This window comes from Schistocerca serialis, chromosome 1 (genome assembly GCF_023864345.2).
Source record: "Schistocerca serialis cubense isolate TAMUIC-IGC-003099 chromosome 1, iqSchSeri2.2, whole genome shotgun sequence".
NCBI lineage: Eukaryota > Metazoa > Arthropoda > Insecta > Orthoptera > Acrididae > Schistocerca > Schistocerca serialis.
This window is the reverse complement of record NC_064638.1, coordinates 427,756,151-427,775,606: the sequence shown is the minus strand read 5'-3', so window position 1 is coordinate 427,775,606 and position 19,456 is coordinate 427,756,151. Positions and strand designations below refer to the sequence as shown.

The 19,456-nt window shown below is 55.1% G+C and overlaps 1 non-coding gene and 2 pseudogenes across 1 annotated transcript; all 3 read right to left on the bottom strand.

The window, feature by feature from the left end:
• Window positions 1–1,807: 1,807 nt before the first annotated feature.
• LOC126421085 (U2 spliceosomal RNA) lies at window positions 1,808–1,993 on the bottom strand. The gene has a single exon (XR_007576117.1). It is a non-coding gene; the product is annotated as a U2 spliceosomal RNA (small nuclear RNA).
• A 6,134-nt stretch (window positions 1,994–8,127) lies between these two features.
• On the bottom strand, window positions 8,128–8,303 carry LOC126421063 (U2 spliceosomal RNA; annotated as a pseudogene).
• A 6,144-nt stretch (window positions 8,304–14,447) lies between these two features.
• LOC126421052 (U2 spliceosomal RNA) lies at window positions 14,448–14,623 on the bottom strand (annotated as a pseudogene).
• Between the last annotated feature and the right edge of the window lie 4,833 nt (window positions 14,624–19,456).

Sequence of the window (19,456 nt, the reverse complement as noted above, 5' to 3'; positions counted from 1 at the left end):
CCGGCTGGTCCGGGTTCGCCTTCTTGCGCCGATGACGACGGCGGGGGGACTTAGCGTCATCTGCCGGGATGGGCGGGGTAGGAAGAACGACCTCCATCTGTTCGACAGCGACCACATCACTCGCCATAGCAGGCACATCAGACACCGCCGGCGGTACCGCCACAACGGGCGTCTGGTCCGGGACGGGTCCGTCAGCCGGTGCACTGGGTGCCGGTTGCACTGCTTCTGGCGGGGGCGACACGTCAGGTCGCTCAGCGGGACGGTGGGCAGCGCCCGCCACTACCTCGCTGAGGAGAGGCACAAGGTCGGTACCAGCAGCGCGTTCCCGCGGCAGTTGCACAGGACGCCGGCGCGGGCAGTCCACGCGGAGATGCTCCGTCGATTGACAAAGGGAGCAAGTTTGCGGTTGCCCAATATAGGTGACCTGGGCCCTGGTACTCGCAACATTTATATACGACGGGATGTGCTGGCGGAGGTCCATGCGGACACTACGAACGCCGCTGTTGCCCTGGAAACGGTAGGCACTTCCCCACTTCTCATTCGTGATGCTGAGCACCGTGCCATACCGCGACAGGACACGGCCGATTACGTCATTGGGACACTCAGGGGGTACGTTAAATACCCGCACAGTCCGTATCCCAAAGCCAGATGGCACTATATGCACTGTTCCGACAGTTCCATCGAAGTAGCGGAACGGATGTTCGCCCGCGAGTGCCAGGCCATACTTTTCGTATTTCTCCTGGTCGAGAAATTTCACGAATAACGAGAATAAGACAAAATCCAGTTGAAAGGTGTCGACGTCATTTTCCGGTACTTTCAGATCACCAAATATCCATTCCTGTATTTCAAAGGCCGTAGGCCGTCTCGCTGCTCTGTCGAATACGCATTGAATACTGTTCGACCGGTTCGACATATTCACCGCAAAAATATCAACGCTGGAAAAACCAAGAACAAACGAAACGACCACGAAACGCGACTCGCGACCCGCTACAGAGCACAACGGACCGCTCCGACCGCGGGGTGCTTCTTAGCCAAAAGGCCGAGAAGCGATAAGGAAAAACCGCAAGTCGAAGGGCCTAAATGCTTGCAGCGTGTGCGCTCCACATGTGGGAGTGACACACGGTGGTACGGGCCGATATGGCAACAGGCGACCGTCGAAAACATCGCAAAAGCAAGTGCCGGAAGGAAGGAGAATTCGCGAGAGCACTCGTCAACAGCCCAGTACTACCCTCCATGGCGAACAGTAAACTGCGACTCCCATTTGAACGCCGCCGGCTGCCAGGGCAGTGGAGAAGCCGTGAGGCCGCCCCACAGCAGCGCCAGGCCGGCGCGAGCTACACCGGCGCGAGGCCGGCGCGAGCTACACCTAGCCGAGTGCTTACATCGTCCACCGCCTACTGCATACGTGTGTACACACGTATTCTGCGTGCGTGCGGCGGCGACGACGACGTTCGCGAGGAGCTAAGGATATAACTCCAAAAAATGTAATTAAAATTATCTGTGGCCGGACCATATGTGACGCCAACGAGGCATCCGAAGGCACTCTTCTGTGCCCATATAAATTACCAGCCTAGTGTAATGCGGCTGCAAGAGCGTTCCGGCTAACCGCAAAAAAAAAAAAAAAAAAAAAATAAAAAAAAAAAAAAATAAATAAACTTCGTAAGATAATGTTAAATTAATTACAAGAAATCGAGGTGTGTAAGCAGCTAACTACTGGGCAAATCGACAACTACAACAAGTTTTGCTACCAGCGGAATATCTGATCACTGCAGAATATTAACCCATTTCAGGCTGTGTTTTAATTAATTTTAGGTGGGCCGATCCCGGCGGTACTGCAATGCCGGGCCAACCCGCGACAGAGGTGGAGCAAGCCCCTAGCACTCCGTCATGAGCCAAAAATGAGTTTAATATTCTGGTCCTGCGATGCAGGACGTATCAGATATTAAGCTGATAAGAACAGATACTACACTTTTTTTTTTTTTTTTTTTGTTTTTGGGCCTCCTTCCTCCCCTACAGCCCTTCCTTGTCCTCTCCAAAATTGCCGCCATCCTAGAGTGTCGACGCAGCACGCACAGGGTGCATTGAGTAGCAAGACTTGTTGCCAGGAACGAAATTAAAAGCGAGGGGCACACTCTGCTATGCCGCAGTGGGCGACGACACTTGACTCAGAAAGACACCTCGCTCTGCAGGTGTGAAGAAATAGTGAGTGGAGAACCAAAAAGGAAGAAAGAAAGAAAGATAGAAATGAAAGGAAATTAAAAACAGGGACGGCAGCACACACAAGTGAAAATGAAACTGGCGAGATAATCCCATCGCCCAGAGAATTAACTAAGGAATAAGCTTCTAAGATTGATTGCGTGATTCCTATTTTTCCAATAAAGTTTTTGCAATAATTGTTCCAATTGCGAATCTGGGGTGAGTCAAGTCAAAGATTGGTGCAAAGAACCAGGGGCAAGCCCAGGCAATGCCTGGACAAGGCGCCCTAGGCAACCTGGAACACCGTTTGATATCCATGGATCATTGCAACTTTCAAATACCGGGCAAAAGTGGTCGTATAGTTGTGAGCAGATTCCGCCACGCGATGCTGGCTCCACAGGTAGTCCATGTAAGAGACAGCATCGGCGAGGGAAAGGTCGTAGATCGTGAAAATGGTGTGGCCCAAGAGCCACACCATTGCGTTACGCCTTGGTCGGGGTTGTGTTTGAAGATCAGGTGTAAGGAACCAGTCGGTGCACACATTTGCTGGCGTCGTCCCACCGATCAGCGCTATGAGTACACGTGCAAGGGTCCACACTTCTGTGACGTGGGGGCAGAGGAGGCGATGCTCCCTGGTGTCAACGTCACCACAGCGGCCGCAAGCAGCCGAGGGCCGTAGGCGGATGGCCGCCAGGCGATGGTTAGTGGGGATTAAATTGTTGACGACACGGTACCATAGCGCCGAAACTGCCGTGGGAAGGGCTGAGTTGTTAATATTAGCCCAAACTTGGCGCCAGATGACCGACGGTCGTCTGTCCTCTAATTTATGTGGCTTGGGCTGGCCTCGGAGTGCCTGGTAAAGGCGCTTCGACGTGCGTGCCTTGTCAGTGGCCACTGTGAGGACATAACTGCGGTGGAAGTAATAGTCTCTGACCGTCGTCAGCCGGAACGGAATATGCGTCAAACAGATTGGTGCACGCGCCGAGTGTGGACGATAACGGTCGAAGAGGACCGCTGTAGTCCCACCGGGGTCGGCTTCGCGCAAAGCGGCGACACGGTGTATCAGAAGGGCCGCACATTTCCGGGAAAAGTCAATGAGGCCGAGGCCGCCATCGACCTTCGGCAACGTACAGGTCAGCGCATCAACCTTGAACAGCGCATGCCGCCACAAGAGCCAATAAACTGCTTGCGAGATGGCTCGGCCGATCTGCTTGGGCAGCGTAAGGAGTTGGGCGACATACCATGCCCGTGAGAGGAGATAACCATTAATCAGCTGGATGCGTTGATGGAGGTCGAGCCGTCGATCAGCGTGGCTCACGCAAAGGCCCCTGATGCGTGTGAGAAGCCGCCGCCACGTGAGGGTTAACATACGCTGCGGACAGGCAGTCACCTCAAGACCCAAGATACGCTGTTCCCCCACAACGCGGTACCAGGGGCGTTCGACGGTCAATGATCGTGGCCCTAGCGGAAGCAACACGGTCTTGTTGGGATTTAACTGAGCACCGGAGGCCCGTTCATAAACGTCGAGAACGCGGCGAACGGAATCGATGTCCCTGGCGTTAGCAACGAACACACCAACGTCATCGGCGTAGGCCGCACAGCGGAAGGTGACGCCTGGGAGAGCGACACCGTCGACCAACCGGCCTATGTCACGCAGCAAGGGGTCCAGCGCTAAGGCAAACAAATACATCGACAAGGGACACCCCTGTCGAACTGACCGTCTGATGGGAATGGGGCGCGACCGGCAACCGTTCACCACGATAGTGGAATTCGCCCCATCCAAGAAATGCCGGATGATGCGTATGAAGCGCTCCCCAAAACCCATCCGCGACATAACGCCCAGCAGGTAAGGGTGCGAGACCCTGTCAAAAGCACCGGCGAAGTCCAAGGAAAGAATGGCAGCCGGGGTGCGAGTGTCAGCGGTGAGGAAGACAACATCGCGGTACAGGGAAGCGGCGGTGAAGATGTTCCGACGCGAAACGCCACAGGATTGAGTGGGGCAAAGTACCTTAGTCATCGCCTGTTTGAGACGAGAGGCCACGCATCGTGCCACCAACTTATAGTCAGTGTTAAGGACAGTGATAGGACGCAGGTCTTGAGCTCGACAGTGACCAGTCACCTTTGGAATAAGGGCAATACGTCCAGATAAAAAGTCGGCGGGTAAGTCGCATCCAGCAAAAATCTCCTCGCACATTTTGCAGAAACGGTCGCCGAGCAGGTCCCAAAATTGTTGGTAGAACTCATAAGGGAGACCGTCGGGGCCAGGTGACTTGCGTCCCGGACAGGCACGGAGGACAGACGTGAGGTCAGCGAGTGTCAGGGGCTCAGTTAAAGAGTCGTGGTCATGACGATCCAAAGAAGTAGGCACCCCACTGACAAGTACACGTTGGGCAGCGACGTCGACCTCAACATCCTGGAAGAGGTGTGTGAAATGGTCCGTCAGGTGTTGGAGGACGTCACGGTTGTCCGTGATACGCGCACCATCGTCTGTCTTAAGGCGCAGAATGGTGTTCTTCTTGGCACGAGTTCGTTCAGAGGCAAGGTGATAAAGGGATGGCTCCTCGCCATCAATCAGGGATGCAGAACGACACCGCACCATCATACCGTCGGCTTTCTCCCGAGAGAAGCGAAGGATTTGCGCTTTAATTTTGTTGAGGCGCATGCGGAGCTGATCGTACCTGTCAGCAGGAAGAGTCAGGGCGTCAGTGAGACACTGCTGATAGAAATCCAACGTGCTACGTTTCCAGTGGGCGACGTCGCGACTATATTGCCGGATAACACGTCGCAGCCGGGGCTTCGCACAGCGGAGCCACCAAACCACCGTGGTAGGGTACCGGGAAGTGTCCACGAGACAATCCTGCCACGTTTTCGTGACAAGAGCACGAAGTTCGGGCAGGGAGAGATGAAGGGTATTCATCTTCCAAGAGGTGCCACGAGGAACCGGGGCAGGACCCGCGATACGCAAGGAACACGAGTACGCACAGTGGTCACTAAAGGCCACGGGTATGACTTGGACGGCACAAAGGGCGGGAGTCAAATCAGCCGAGACATAAACACGATCAATACGGCTGGCTCCAGTGGGATAGATGTGGGTAAATTGCGTGTAGGCGGGATGGAAGTGGCGCCACGTGTCAGTAAGGTCAGCCGCCCGAAGGAGCGAAGCGAGCGCTTCACACCGCATAGGCGTCGGGACCTGATCAACTTCGGCAACCACACAGTTGAAGTCTCCGCCAAAGACGATAGGGCGACGAGCTGCTAAGAAAGGGGGGAGATCAGACTGAAAAAGTGTCGTTCTGTCATGCCTGTGGTTAGCACCAGAAGGAGCATAGACATTTAGAAAAAGGACATCTTGAAGGATACATGCAAGAACGCGACCGTTGGGTAGCGTGGTAACGTGGGATGGAGTAAACTCTGAGCGGTAGAGCAAAGCAGTACCCCGCCGGGCGTCAGGGTCGATGTTATACAGTGCCTCATAACCAGCAAGGTCAGATAGAAAAGGGGCACAAACCTCCTGGAGAAAGACCACATCAAACGCACCAAGGCGGAGAAAGTCCTTTAGAGATCGAAGTTTGACCGGGTTGGAGATGGAGTTGATATTGATCGTTAAAAGGGAGAGGGCTCCCGGCGGACGGTCAAAGGCAGGCATGGGAGAGCAACACAGAGGAGACAACGGCAGATAGGGTTACGGCCGTAGGGAAGCAGGTGTGGAAATATCCACACCAGAACCCAGCGATATCACCCCGGACGTGAGAAACAAATACGAAGCAGCTCATGTGGGGAAAGCCCCACTCAATCACGCATGTCATCGCCCTCGTCGTCAGCCCAGTTCAGGCCTCCCCCATCGGCAGGATAGTCTGAGCCAGGCGGCGCAGACGCGTCGGACACAGTAAGATGTGAAAGGGTACGAGTACGCTGCATTGGCTGGTCGCTACCCTGGTCATGTTTTCGTTTTGCAGGGATCGCTCCACGATCTCGCGAGGAACTGATAAGAGCCTCTAGTTGCCGAGCAGTTTGCCGCATACCGCCCGAGCGGTCAGCGGAAACAGAGCGAGAAACTGAGGAGGCCTGAGAGTCAGCCTCACTGCCGCTCTCAGGGGGACGTAAACCGTCCGCCTCCTCCGCCGGCTGGTCCGGGTTCGCCTTCTTGCGCCGATGACGACGGCGGGGGGACTTAGCGTCATCTGCCGGGAGGGGCGGGGTAGGAAGAACGACCTCCATCTGTTCGACAGCGACCACATCACTCGCCATAGCAGGCACATCAGACGCCGCCGGCGGTACCGCCACAACGGGCGTCTGGTCCGGGACGGGTCCGTCAACCGGTGCACTGGGTGCCGGTTGCACTGCTTCTGGCGGGGGCGACACGTCAGTTCGCTCAGCGGGACGGTGGGCAGCGCCCGCCACTACCTCGCTGAGGAGAGGCACAAGGTCGGTACCAGCAGTGCGTTCCCGCGGCAGTTGTACAGGACGCCGGCGCGGGCAGTCCACGCGGAGATGCTCTGTCGATTGACAAAGGGAGCAAGTCTGCGGTTGCCCAATATAGGTGATCTGGGCCCTGGTACTCGCAACATTTATATACGACGGGATGTGCTGGCGGAGGTCCATGCGGACACTACGAACGCCGCTGTTGCCCTGGAAACGGTAGGCACTTCCCCACTTCTCATTCGTGATGCTGAGCACCGTGCCATACCGCGACAGGACACGGCCGATTACGTCATTGGGACACTCAGGGGGTACGTTAAATACCCGCACAGTCCGTATCCCAAAGCCAGATGGCACAATATGCACTGTTCCGACAGTTCCATCGAAGTAGCGGAACGGATGTTCGCCCGCGAGTGCCAGGCCATACTTTTCGTATTTCTCCTGGTCGAGAAATTTCACGAATAACGAGAATAAGACAAAATCCAGTTGAAAGGTGTCGACGTCATTTTCCGGTACTTTCAGATCACCAAATATCCATTCCTGTATTTCAAAGGCCGTAGGCCGTCTCGCTGCTCTGTCGAATACGCATTGAATACTGTTCGACCGGTTCGACATATTCACCGCAAAAATATCAACGCTGGAAAAACCAAGAACAAACGAAACGACCACGAAACGCGACTCGCGACCCGCTACAGAGCACAACGGACCGCTCCGACCGCGGGGTGCTTCTTAGCCAAAAGGCCGAGAAGCGATAAGGAAAAACCGCAAGTCGAAGGGCCTAAATGCTTGCAGCGTGTGCGCTCCACATGTGGGAGTGACACACGGTGGTACGGGCCGATATGGCAACAGGCGACCGTCGAAAACATCGCAAAAGCAAGTGCCGGAAGGAAGGAGAATTCGCGAGAGCACTCGTCAACAGCCCAGTACTACCCTCCATGGCGAACAGTAAACTGCGACTCCCATTTGAACGCCGCCGGCTGCCAGGGCAGTGGAGAAGCCGTGAGGCCGCCCCACAGCAGCGCCAGGCCGGCGCGAGCTACACCGGCGCGAGGCCGGCGCGAGCTACACCTAGCCGAGTGCTTACATCGTCCACCGCCTACTGCATACGTGTGTACACACGTATTCTGCGTGCGTGCGGCGGCGACGACGACGTTCGCGAGGAGCTAAGGATATAACTCCAAAAAATGTAATTAAAATTATCTGTGGCCGGACCATATGTGACGCCAACGAGGCATCCGAAGGCACTCTTCTGTGCCCATATAAATTACCAGCCTAGTGTAATGCGGCTGCAAGAGCGTTCCGGCTAACCGCAAAAAAAAAAAAAAAAAATAAAAAATAAAAAAAAAAAAAAATAAATAAACTTCGTAAGATAATGTTAAATTAATTACAAGAAATCGAGGTGTGTAAGCAGCTAACTACTGGGCAAATCGACAACTACAACAAGTTTTGCTACCAGCGGAATATCTGATCACTGCAGAATATTAACCCATTTCAGGCTGTGTTTTAATTAATTTTAGGTGGGCCGATCCCGGCGGTACTGCAATGCCGGGCCAACCCGCGACAGAGGTGGAGCAAGCCCCTAGCACTCCGTCATGAGCCAAAAATGAGTTTAATATTCTGGTCCTGCGATGCAGGACGTATCAGATATTAAGCTGATAAGAACAGATACTACACTTTTTTTTTGTTTTTTTTTGTTTTTGGGCCTCCTTCCTCCCCTACAGCCCTTCCTTGTCCTCTCCAAAATTGCCGCCATCCTAGAGTGTCGACGCAGCACGCACAGGGTGCATTGAGTAGCAAGACTTGTTGCCAGGAACGAAATTAAAAGCGAGGGGCACACTCTGCTATGCCGCAGTGGGCGACGACACTTGACTCAGAAAGACACCTCGCTCTGCAGGTGTGAAGAAATAGTGAGTGGAGAACCAAAAAGGAAGAAAGAAAGAAAGATAGAAATGAAAGGAAATTAAAAACAGGGACGGCAGCACACACAAGTGAAAATGAAACTGGCGAGATAATCCCATCGCCCAGAGAATTAACTAAGGAATAAGCTTCTAAGATTGATTGCGTGATTCCTATTTTTCCAATAAAGTTTTTGCAATAATTGTTCCAATTGCGAATCTGGGGTGAGTCAAGTCAAAGATTGGTGCAAAGAACCAGGGGCAAGCCCAGGCAATGCCTGGACAAGGCGCCCTAGGCAACCTGGAACACCGTTTGATATCCATGGATCATTGCAACTTTCAAATACCGGGCAAAAGTGGTCGTATAGTTGTGAGCAGATTCCGCCACGCGATGCTGGCTCCACAGGTAGTCCATGTAAGAGACAGCATCGGCGAGGGAAAGGTCGTAGATCGTGAAAATGGTGTGGCCCAAGAGCCACACCATTGCGTTACGCCTTGGTCGGGGTTGTGTTTGAAGATCAGGTGTAAGGAACCAGTCGGTGCACACATTTGCTGGCGTCGTCCCACCGATCAGCGCTATGAGTACACGTGCAAGGGTCCACACTTCTGTGACGTGGGGGCAGAGGAGGCGATGCTCCCTGGTGTCAACGTCACCACAGCGGCCGCAAGCAGCCGAGGGCCGTAGGCGGATGGCCGCCAGGCGATGGTTAGTGGGGATTAAATTGTTGACGACACGGTACCATAGCGCCGAAACTGCCGTGGGAAGGGCTGAGTTGTTAATATTAGCCCAAACTTGGCGCCAGATGACCGACGGTCGTCTGTCCTCTAATTTATGTGGCTTGGGCTGGCCTCGGAGTGCCTGGTAAAGGCGCTTCGACGTGCGTGCCTTGTCAGTGGCCACTGTGAGGACATAACTGCGGTGGAAGTAATAGTCTCTGACCGTCGTCAGCCGGAACGGAATATGCGTCAAACAGATTGGTGCACGCGCCGAGTGTGGACGATAACGGTCGAAGAGGACCGCTGTAGTCCCACCGGGGTCGGCTTCGCGCAAAGCGGCGACACGGTGTATCAGAAGGGCCGCACATTTCCGGGAAAAGTCAATGAGGCCGAGGCCGCCATCGACCTTCGGCAACGTACAGGTCAGCGCATCAACCTTGAACAGCGCATGCCGCCACAAGAGCCAATAAACTGCTTGCGAGATGGCTCGGCCGATCTGCTTGGGCAGCGTAAGGAGTTGGGCGACATACCATGCCCGTGAGAGGAGATAACCATTAATCAGCTGGATGCGTTGATGGAGGTCGAGCCGTCGATCAGCGTGGCTCACGCAAAGGCCCCTGATGCGTGTGAGAAGCCGCCGCCACGTGAGGGTTAACATACGCTGCGGACAGGCAGTCACCTCAAGACCCAAGATACGCTGTTCCCCCACAACGCGGTACCAGGGGCGTTCGACGGTCAATGATCGTGGCCCTAGCGGAAGCAACACGGTCTTGTTGGGATTTAACTGAGCACCGGAGGCCCGTTCATAAACGTCGAGAACGCGGCGAACGGAATCGATGTCCCTGGCGTTAGCAACGAACACACCAACGTCATCGGCGTAGGCCGCACAGCGGAAGGTGACGCCTGGGAGAGCGACACCGTCGACCAACCGGCCTATGTCACGCAGCAAGGGGTCCAGCGCTAAGGCAAACAAATACATCGACAAGGGACACCCCTGTCGAACTGACCGTCTGATGGGAATGGGGCGCGACCGGCAACCGTTCACCACGATAGTGGAATTCGCCCCATCCAAGAAATGCCGGATGATGCGTATGAAGCGCTCCCCAAAACCCATCCGCGACATAACGCCCAGCAGGTAAGGGTGCGAGACCCTGTCAAAAGCACCGGCGAAGTCCAAGGAAAGAATGGCAGCCGGGGTGCGAGTGTCAGCGGTGAGGAAGACAACATCGCGGTACAGGGAAGCGGCGGTGAAGATGTTCCGACGCGAAACGCCACAGGATTGAGTGGGGCAAAGTACCTTAGTCATCGCCTGTTTGAGACGAGAGGCCACGCATCGTGCCACCAACTTATAGTCAGTGTTAAGGACAGTGATAGGACGCAGGTCTTGAGCTCGACAGTGACCAGTCACCTTTGGAATAAGGGCAATACGTCCAGATAAAAAGTCGGCGGGTAAGTCGCATCCAGCAAAAATCTCCTCGCACATTTTGCAGAAACGGTCGCCGAGCAGGTCCCAAAATTGTTGGTAGAACTCATAAGGGAGACCGTCGGGGCCAGGTGACTTGCGTCCCGGACAGGCACGGAGGACAGACGTGAGGTCAGCGAGTGTCAGGGGCTCAGTTAAAGAGTCGTGGTCATGACGATCCAAAGAAGTAGGCACCCCACTGACAAGTACACGTTGGGCAGCGACGTCGACCTCAACATCCTGGAAGAGGTGTGTGAAATGGTCCGTCAGGTGTTGGAGGACGTCACGGTTGTCCGTGATACGCGCACCATCGTCTGTCTTAAGGCGCAGAATGGTGTTCTTCTTGGCACGAGTTCGTTCAGAGGCAAGGTGATAAAGGGATGGCTCCTCGCCATCAATCAGGGATGCAGAACGACACCGCACCATCATACCGTCGGCTTTCTCCCGAGAGAAGCGAAGGATTTGCGCTTTAATTTTGTTGAGGCGCATGCGGAGCTGATCGTACCTGTCAGCAGGAAGAGTCAGGGCGTCAGTGAGACACTGCTGATAGAAATCCAACGTGCTACGTTTCCAGTGGGCGACGTCGCGACTATATTGCCGGATAACACGTCGCAGCCGGGGCTTCGCACAGCGGAGCCACCAAACCACCGTGGTAGGGTACCGGGAAGTGTCCACGAGACAATCCTGCCACGTTTTCGTGACAAGAGCACGAAGTTCGGGCAGGGAGAGATGAAGGGTATTCATCTTCCAAGAGGTGCCACGAGGAACCGGGGCAGGACCCGCGATACGCAAGGAACACGAGTACGCACAGTGGTCACTAAAGGCCACGGGTATGACTTGGACGGCACAAAGGGCGGGAGTCAAATCAGCCGAGACATAAACACGATCAATACGGCTGGCTCCAGTGGGATAGATGTGGGTAAATTGCGTGTAGGCGGGATGGAAGTGGCGCCACGTGTCAGTAAGGTCAGCCGCCCGAAGGAGCGAAGCGAGCGCTTCACACCGCATAGGCGTCGGGACCTGATCAACTTCGGCAACCACACAGTTGAAGTCTCCGCCAAAGACGATAGGGCGACGAGCTGCTAAGAAAGGGGGGAGATCAGACTGAAAAAGTGTCGTTCTGTCATGCCTGTGGTTAGCACCAGAAGGAGCATAGACATTTAGAAAAAGGACATCTTGAAGGATACATGCAAGAACGCGACCGTTGGGTAGCGTGGTAACGTGGGATGGAGTAAACTCTGAGCGGTAGAGCAAAGCAGTACCCCGCCGGGCGTCAGGGTCGATGTTATACAGTGCCTCATAACCAGCAAGGTCAGATAGAAAAGGGGCACAAACCTCCTGGAGAAAGACCACATCAAACGCACCAAGGCGGAGAAAGTCCTTTAGAGATCGAAGTTTGACCGGGTTGGAGATGGAGTTGATATTGATCGTTAAAAGGGAGAGGGCTCCCGGCGGACGGTCAAAGGCAGGCATGGGAGAGCAACACAGAGGAGACAACGGCAGATAGGGTTACGGCCGTAGGGAAGCAGGTGTGGAAATATCCACACCAGAACCCAGCGATATCACCCCGGACGTGAGAAACAAATACGAAGCAGCTCATGTGGGGAAAGCCCCACTCAATCACGCATGTCATCGCCCTCGTCGTCAGCCCAGTTCAGGCCTCCCCCATCGGCAGGATAGTCTGAGCCAGGCGGCGCAGACGCGTCGGACACAGTAAGATGTGAAAGGGTACGAGTACGCTGCATTGGCTGGTCGCTACCCTGGTCATGTTTTCGTTTTGCAGGGATCGCTCCACGATCTCGCGAGGAACTGATAAGAGCCTCTAGTTGCCGAGCAGTTTGCCGCATACCGCCCGAGCGGTCAGCGGAAACAGAGCGAGAAACTGAGGAGGCCTGAGAGTCAGCCTCACTGCCGCTCTCAGGGGGACGTAAACCGTCCGCCTCCTCCGCCGGCTGGTCCGGGTTCGCCTTCTTGCGCCGATGACGACGGCGGGGGGACTTAGCGTCATCTGCCGGGAGGGGCGGGGTAGGAAGAACGACCTCCATCTGTTCGACAGCGACCACATCACTCGCCATAGCAGGCACATCAGACGCCGCCGGCGGTACCGCCACAACGGGCGTCTGGTCCGGGACGGGTCCGTCAACCGGTGCACTGGGTGCCGGTTGCACTGCTTCTGGCGGGGGCGACACGTCAGTTCGCTCAGCGGGACGGTGGGCAGCGCCCGCCACTACCTCGCTGAGGAGAGGCACAAGGTCGGTACCAGCAGTGCGTTCCCGCGGCAGTTGTACAGGACGCCGGCGCGGGCAGTCCACGCGGAGATGCTCTGTCGATTGACAAAGGGAGCAAGTCTGCGGTTGCCCAATATAGGTGATCTGGGCCCTGGTACTCGCAACATTTATATACGACGGGATGTGCTGGCGGAGGTCCATGCGGACACTACGAACGCCGCTGTTGCCCTGGAAACGGTAGGCACTTCCCCACTTCTCATTCGTGATGCTGAGCACCGTGCCATACCGCGACAGGACACGGCCGATTACGTCATTGGGACACTCAGGGGGTACGTTAAATACCCGCACAGTCCGTATCCCAAAGCCAGATGGCACAATATGCACTGTTCCGACAGTTCCATCGAAGTAGCGGAACGGATGTTCGCCCGCGAGTGCCAGGCCATACTTTTCGTATTTCTCCTGGTCGAGAAATTTCACGAATAACGAGAATAAGACAAAATCCAGTTGAAAGGTGTCGACGTCATTTTCCGGTACTTTCAGATCACCAAATATCCATTCCTGTATTTCAAAGGCCGTAGGCCGTCTCGCTGCTCTGTCGAATACGCATTGAATACTGTTCGACCGGTTCGACATATTCACCGCAAAAATATCAACGCTGGAAAAACCAAGAACAAACGAAACGACCACGAAACGCGACTCGCGACCCGCTACAGAGCACAACGGACCGCTCCGACCGCGGGGTGCTTCTTAGCCAAAAGGCCGAGAAGCGATAAGGAAAAACCGCAAGTCGAAGGGCCTAAATGCTTGCAGCGTGTGCGCTCCACATGTGGGAGTGACACACGGTGGTACGGGCCGATATGGCAACAGGCGACCGTCGAAAACATCGCAAAAGCAAGTGCCGGAAGGAAGGAGAATTCGCGAGAGCACTCGTCAACAGCCCAGTACTACCCTCCATGGCGAACAGTAAACTGCGACTCCCATTTGAACGCCGCCGGCTGCCAGGGCAGTGGAGAAGCCGTGAGGCCGCCCCACAGCAGCGCCAGGCCGGCGCGAGCTACACCGGCGCGAGGCCGGCGCGAGCTACACCTAGCCGAGTGCTTACATCGTCCACCGCCTACTGCATACGTGTGTACACACGTATTCTGCGTGCGTGCGGCGGCGACGACGACGTTCGCGAGGAGCTAAGGATATAACTCCAAAAAATGTAATTAAAATTATCTGTGGCCGGACCATATGTGACGCCAACGAGGCATCCGAAGGCACTCTTCTGTGCCCATATAAATTACCAGCCTAGTGTAATGCGGCTGCAAGAGCGTTCCGGCTAACCGCAAAAAAAAAAAAAAAAAATAAAAAATAAAAAAAAAAAAAAATAAATAAACTTCGTAAGATAATGTTAAATTAATTACAAGAAATCGAGGTGTGTAAGCAGCTAACTACTGGGCAAATCGACAACTACAACAAGTTTTGCTACCAGCGGAATATCTGATCACTGCAGAATATTAACCCATTTCAGGCTGTGTTTTAATTAATTTTAGGTGGGCCGATCCCGGCGGTACTGCAATGCCGGGCCAACCCGCGACAGAGGTGGAGCAAGCCCCTAGCACTCCGTCATGAGCCAAAAATGAGTTTAATATTCTGGTCCTGCGATGCAGGACGTATCAGATATTAAGCTGATAAGAACAGATACTACACTTTTTTTTTGTTTTTTTTTGTTTTTGGGCCTCCTTCCTCCCCTACAGCCCTTCCTTGTCCTCTCCAAAATTGCCGCCATCCTAGAGTGTCGACGCAGCACGCACAGGGTGCATTGAGTAGCAAGACTTGTTGCCAGGAACGAAATTAAAAGCGAGGGGCACACTCTGCTATGCCGCAGTGGGCGACGACACTTGACTCAGAAAGACACCTCGCTCTGCAGGTGTGAAGAAATAGTGAGTGGAGAACCAAAAAGGAAGAAAGAAAGAAAGATAGAAATGAAAGGAAATTAAAAACAGGGACGGCAGCACACACAAGTGAAAATGAAACTGGCGAGATAATCCCATCGCCCAGAGAATTAACTAAGGAATAAGCTTCTAAGATTGATTGCGTGATTCCTATTTTTCCAATAAAGTTTTTGCAATAATTGTTCCAATTGCGAATCTGGGGTGAGTCAAGTCAAAGATTGGTGCAAAGAACCAGGGGCAAGCCCAGGCAATGCCTGGACAAGGCGCCCTAGGCAACCTGGAACACCGTTTGATATCCATGGATCATTGCAACTTTCAAATACCGGGCAAAAGTGGTCGTATAGTTGTGAGCAGATTCCGCCACGCGATGCTGGCTCCACAGGTAGTCCATGTAAGAGACAGCATCGGCGAGGGAAAGGTCGTAGATCGTGAAAATGGTGTGGCCCAAGAGCCACACCATTGCGTTACGCCTTGGTCGGGGTTGTGTTTGAAGATCAGGTGTAAGGAACCAGTCGGTGCACACATTTGCTGGCGTCGTCCCACCGATCAGCGCTATGAGTACACGTGCAAGGGTCCACACTTCTGTGACGTGGGGGCAGAGGAGGCGATGCTCCCTGGTGTCAACGTCACCACAGCGGCCGCAAGCAGCCGAGGGCCGTAGGCGGATGGCCGCCAGGCGATGGTTAGTGGGGATTAAATTGTTGACGACACGGTACCATAGCGCCGAAACTGCCGTGGGAAGGGCTGAGTTGTTAATATTAGCCCAAACTTGGCGCCAGATGACCGACGGTCGTCTGTCCTCTAATTTATGTGGCTTGGGCTGGCCTCGGAGTGCCTGGTAAAGGCGCTTCGACGTGCGTGCCTTGTCAGTGGCCACTGTGAGGACATAACTGCGGTGGAAGTAATAGTCTCTGACCGTCGTCAGCCGGAACGGAATATGCGTCAAACAGATTGGTGCACGCGCCGAGTGTGGACGATAACGGTCGAAGAGGACCGCTGTAGTCCCACCGGGGTCGGCTTCGCGCAAAGCGGCGACACGGTGTATCAGAAGGGCCGCACATTTCCGGGAAAAGTCAATGAGGCCGAGGCCGCCATCGACCTTCGGCAACGTACAGGTCAGCGCATCAACCTTGAACAGCGCATGCCGCCACAAGAGCCAATAAACTGCTTGCGAGATGGCTCGGCCGATCTGCTTGGGCAGCGTAAGGAGTTGGGCGACATACCATGCCCGTGAGAGGAGATAACCATTAATCAGCTGGATGCGTTGATGGAGGTCGAGCCGTCGATCAGCGTGGCTCACGCAAAGGCCCCTGATGCGTGTGAGAAGCCGCCGCCACGTGAGGGTTAACATACGCTGCGGACAGGCAGTCACCTCAAGACCCAAGATACGCTGTTCCCCCACAACGCGGTACCAGGGGCGTTCGACGGTCAATGATCGTGGCCCTAGCGGAAGCAACACGGTCTTGTTGGGATTTAACTGAGCACCGGAGGCCCGTTCATAAACGTCGAGAACGCGGCGAACGGAATCGATGTCCCTGGCGTTAGCAACGAACACACCAACGTCATCGGCGTAGGCCGCACAGCGGAAGGTGACGCCTGGGAGAGCGACACCGTCGACCAACCGGCCTATGTCACGCAGCAAGGGGTCCAGCGCTAAGGCAAACAAATACATCGACAAGGGACACCCCTGTCGAACTGACCGTCTGATGGGAATGGGGCGCGACCGGCAACCGTTCACCACGATAGTGGAATTCGCCCCATCCAAGAAATGCCGGATGATGCGTATGAAGCGCTCCCCAAAACCCATCCGCGACATAACGCCCAGCAGGTAAGGGTGCGAGACCCTGTCAAAAGCACCGGCGAAGTCCAAGGAAAGAATGGCAGCCGGGGTGCGAGTGTCAGCGGTGAGGAAGACAACATCGCGGTACAGGGAAGCGGCGGTGAAGATGTTCCGACGCGAAACGCCACAGGATTGAGTGGGGCAAAGTACCTTAGTCATCGCCTGTTTGAGACGAGAGGCCACGCATCGTGCCACCAACTTATAGTCAGTGTTAAGGACAGTGATAGGACGCAGGTCTTGAGCTCGACAGTGACCAGTCACCTTTGGAATAAGGGCAATACGTCCAGATAAAAAGTCGGCGGGTAAGTCGCATCCAGCAAAAATCTCCTCGCACATTTTGCAGAAACGGTCGCCGAGCAGGTCCCAAAATTGTTGGTAGAACTCATAAGGGAGACCGTCGGGGCCAGGTGACTTGCGTCCCGGACAGGCACGGAGGACAGACGTGAGGTCAGCGAGTGTCAGGGGCTCAGTTAAAGAGTCGTGGTCATGACGATCCAAAGAAGTAGGCACCCCACTGACAAGTACACGTTGGGCAGCGACGTCGACCTCAACATCCTGGAAGAGGTGTGTGAAATGGTCCGTCAGGTGTTGGAGGACGTCACGGTTGTCCGTGATACGCGCACCATCGTCTGTCTTAAGGCGCAGAATGGTGTTCTTCTTGGCACGAGTTCGTTCAGAGGCAAGGTGATAAAGGGATGGCTCCTCGCCATCAATCAGGGATGCAGAACGACACCGCACCATCATACCGTCGGCTTTCTCCCGAGAGAAGCGAAGGATTTGCGCTTTAATTTTGTTGAGGCGCATGCGGAGCTGATCGTACCTGTCAGCAGGAAGAGTCAGGGCGTCAGTGAGACACTGCTGATAGAAATCCAACGTGCTACGTTTCCAGTGGGCGACGTCGCGACTATATTGCCGGATAACACGTCGCAGCCGGGGCTTCGCACAGCGGAGCCACCAAACCACCGTGGTAGGGTACCGGGAAGTGTCCACGAGACAATCCTGCCACGTTTTCGTGACAAGAGCACGAAGTTCGGGCAGGGAGAGATGAAGGGTATTCATCTTCCAAGAGGTGCCACGAGGAACCGGGGCAGGACCCGCGATACGCAAGGAACACGAGTACGCACAGTGGTCACTAAAGGCCACGGGTATGACTTGGACGGCACAAAGGGCGGGAGTCAAATCAGCCGAGACATAAACACGATCAATACGGCTGGCTCCAGTGGGATAGATGTGGGTAAATTGCGTGTAGGCGGGATGGAAGTGGCGCCACGTGTCAGTAAGGTCAGCCGCCCGAAGGAGCGAAGCGAGCGCTTCACACCGCATAGGCGTCGGGACCTGATCAACTTCGGCAACCACACAGTTGAAGTCTCCGCCAAAGACGATAGGGCGACGAGCTGCTAAGAAAGGGGGGAGATCAGACTGAAAAAGTGTCGTTCTGTCATGCCTGTGGTTAGCACCAGAAGGAGCATAGACATTTAGAAAAAGGACATCTTGAAGGATACATGCAAGAACGCGACCGTTGGGTAGCGTGGTAACGTGGGATGGAGTAAACTCTGAGCGGTAGAGCAAAGCAGTACCCCGCCGGGCGTCAGGGTCGATGTTATACAGTGCCTCATAACCAGCAAGGTCAGATAGAAAAGGGGCACAAACCTCCTGGAGAAAGACCACATCAAACGCACCAAGGCGGAGAAAGTCCTTTAGAGATCGAAGTTTGACCGGGTTGGAGATGGAGTTGATATTGATCGTTAAAAGGGAGAGGGCTCCCGGCGGACGGTCAAAGGCAGGCATGGGAGAGCAACACAGAGGAGACAACGGCAGATAGGGTTACGGCCGTAGGGAAGCAGGTGTGGAAATATCCACACCAGAACCCAGCGATATCACCCCGGACGTGAGAAACAAATACGAAGCAGCTCATGTGGGGAAAGCCCCACTCAATCACGCATGTCATCGCCCTCGTCGTCAGCCCAGTTCAGGCCTCCCCCATCGGCAGGATAGTCTGAGCCAGGCGGCGCAGACGCGTCGGACACAGTAAGATGTGAAAGGGTACGAGTACGCTGCATTGGCTGGTCGCTACCCTGGTCATGTTTTCGTTTTGCAGGGATCGCTCCACGATCTCGCGAGGAACTGATAAGAGCCTCTAGTTGCCGAGCAGTTTGCCGCATACCGCCCGAGCGGTCAGCGGAAACAGAGCGAGAAACTGAGGAGGCCTGAGAGTCAGCCTCACTGCCGCTCTCAGGGGGACGTAAACCGTCCGCCTCCTCCGCCGGCTGGTCCGGGTTCGCCTTCTTGCGCCGATGACGACGGCGGGGGGACTTAGCGTCATCTGCCGGGAGGGGCGGGGTAGGAAGAACGACCTCCATCTGTTCGACAGCGACCACATCACTCGCCATAGCAGGCACATCAGACGCCGCCGGCGGTACCGCCACAACGGGCGTCTGGTCCGGGACGGGTCCGTCAACCGGTGCACTGGGTGCCGGTTGCACTGCTTCTGGCGGGGGCGACACGTCAGTTCGCTCAGCGGGACGGTGGGCAGCGCCCGCCACTACCTCGCTGAGGAGAGGCACAAGGTCGGTACCAGCAGTGCGTTCCCGCGGCAGTTGTACAGGACGCCGGCGCGGGCAGTCCACGCGGAGATGCTCTGTCGATTGACAAAGGGAGCAAGTCTGCGGTTGCCCAATATAGGTGATCTGGGCCCTGGTACTCGCAACATTTATATACGACGGGATGTGCTGGCGGAGGTCCATGCGGACACTACGAACGCC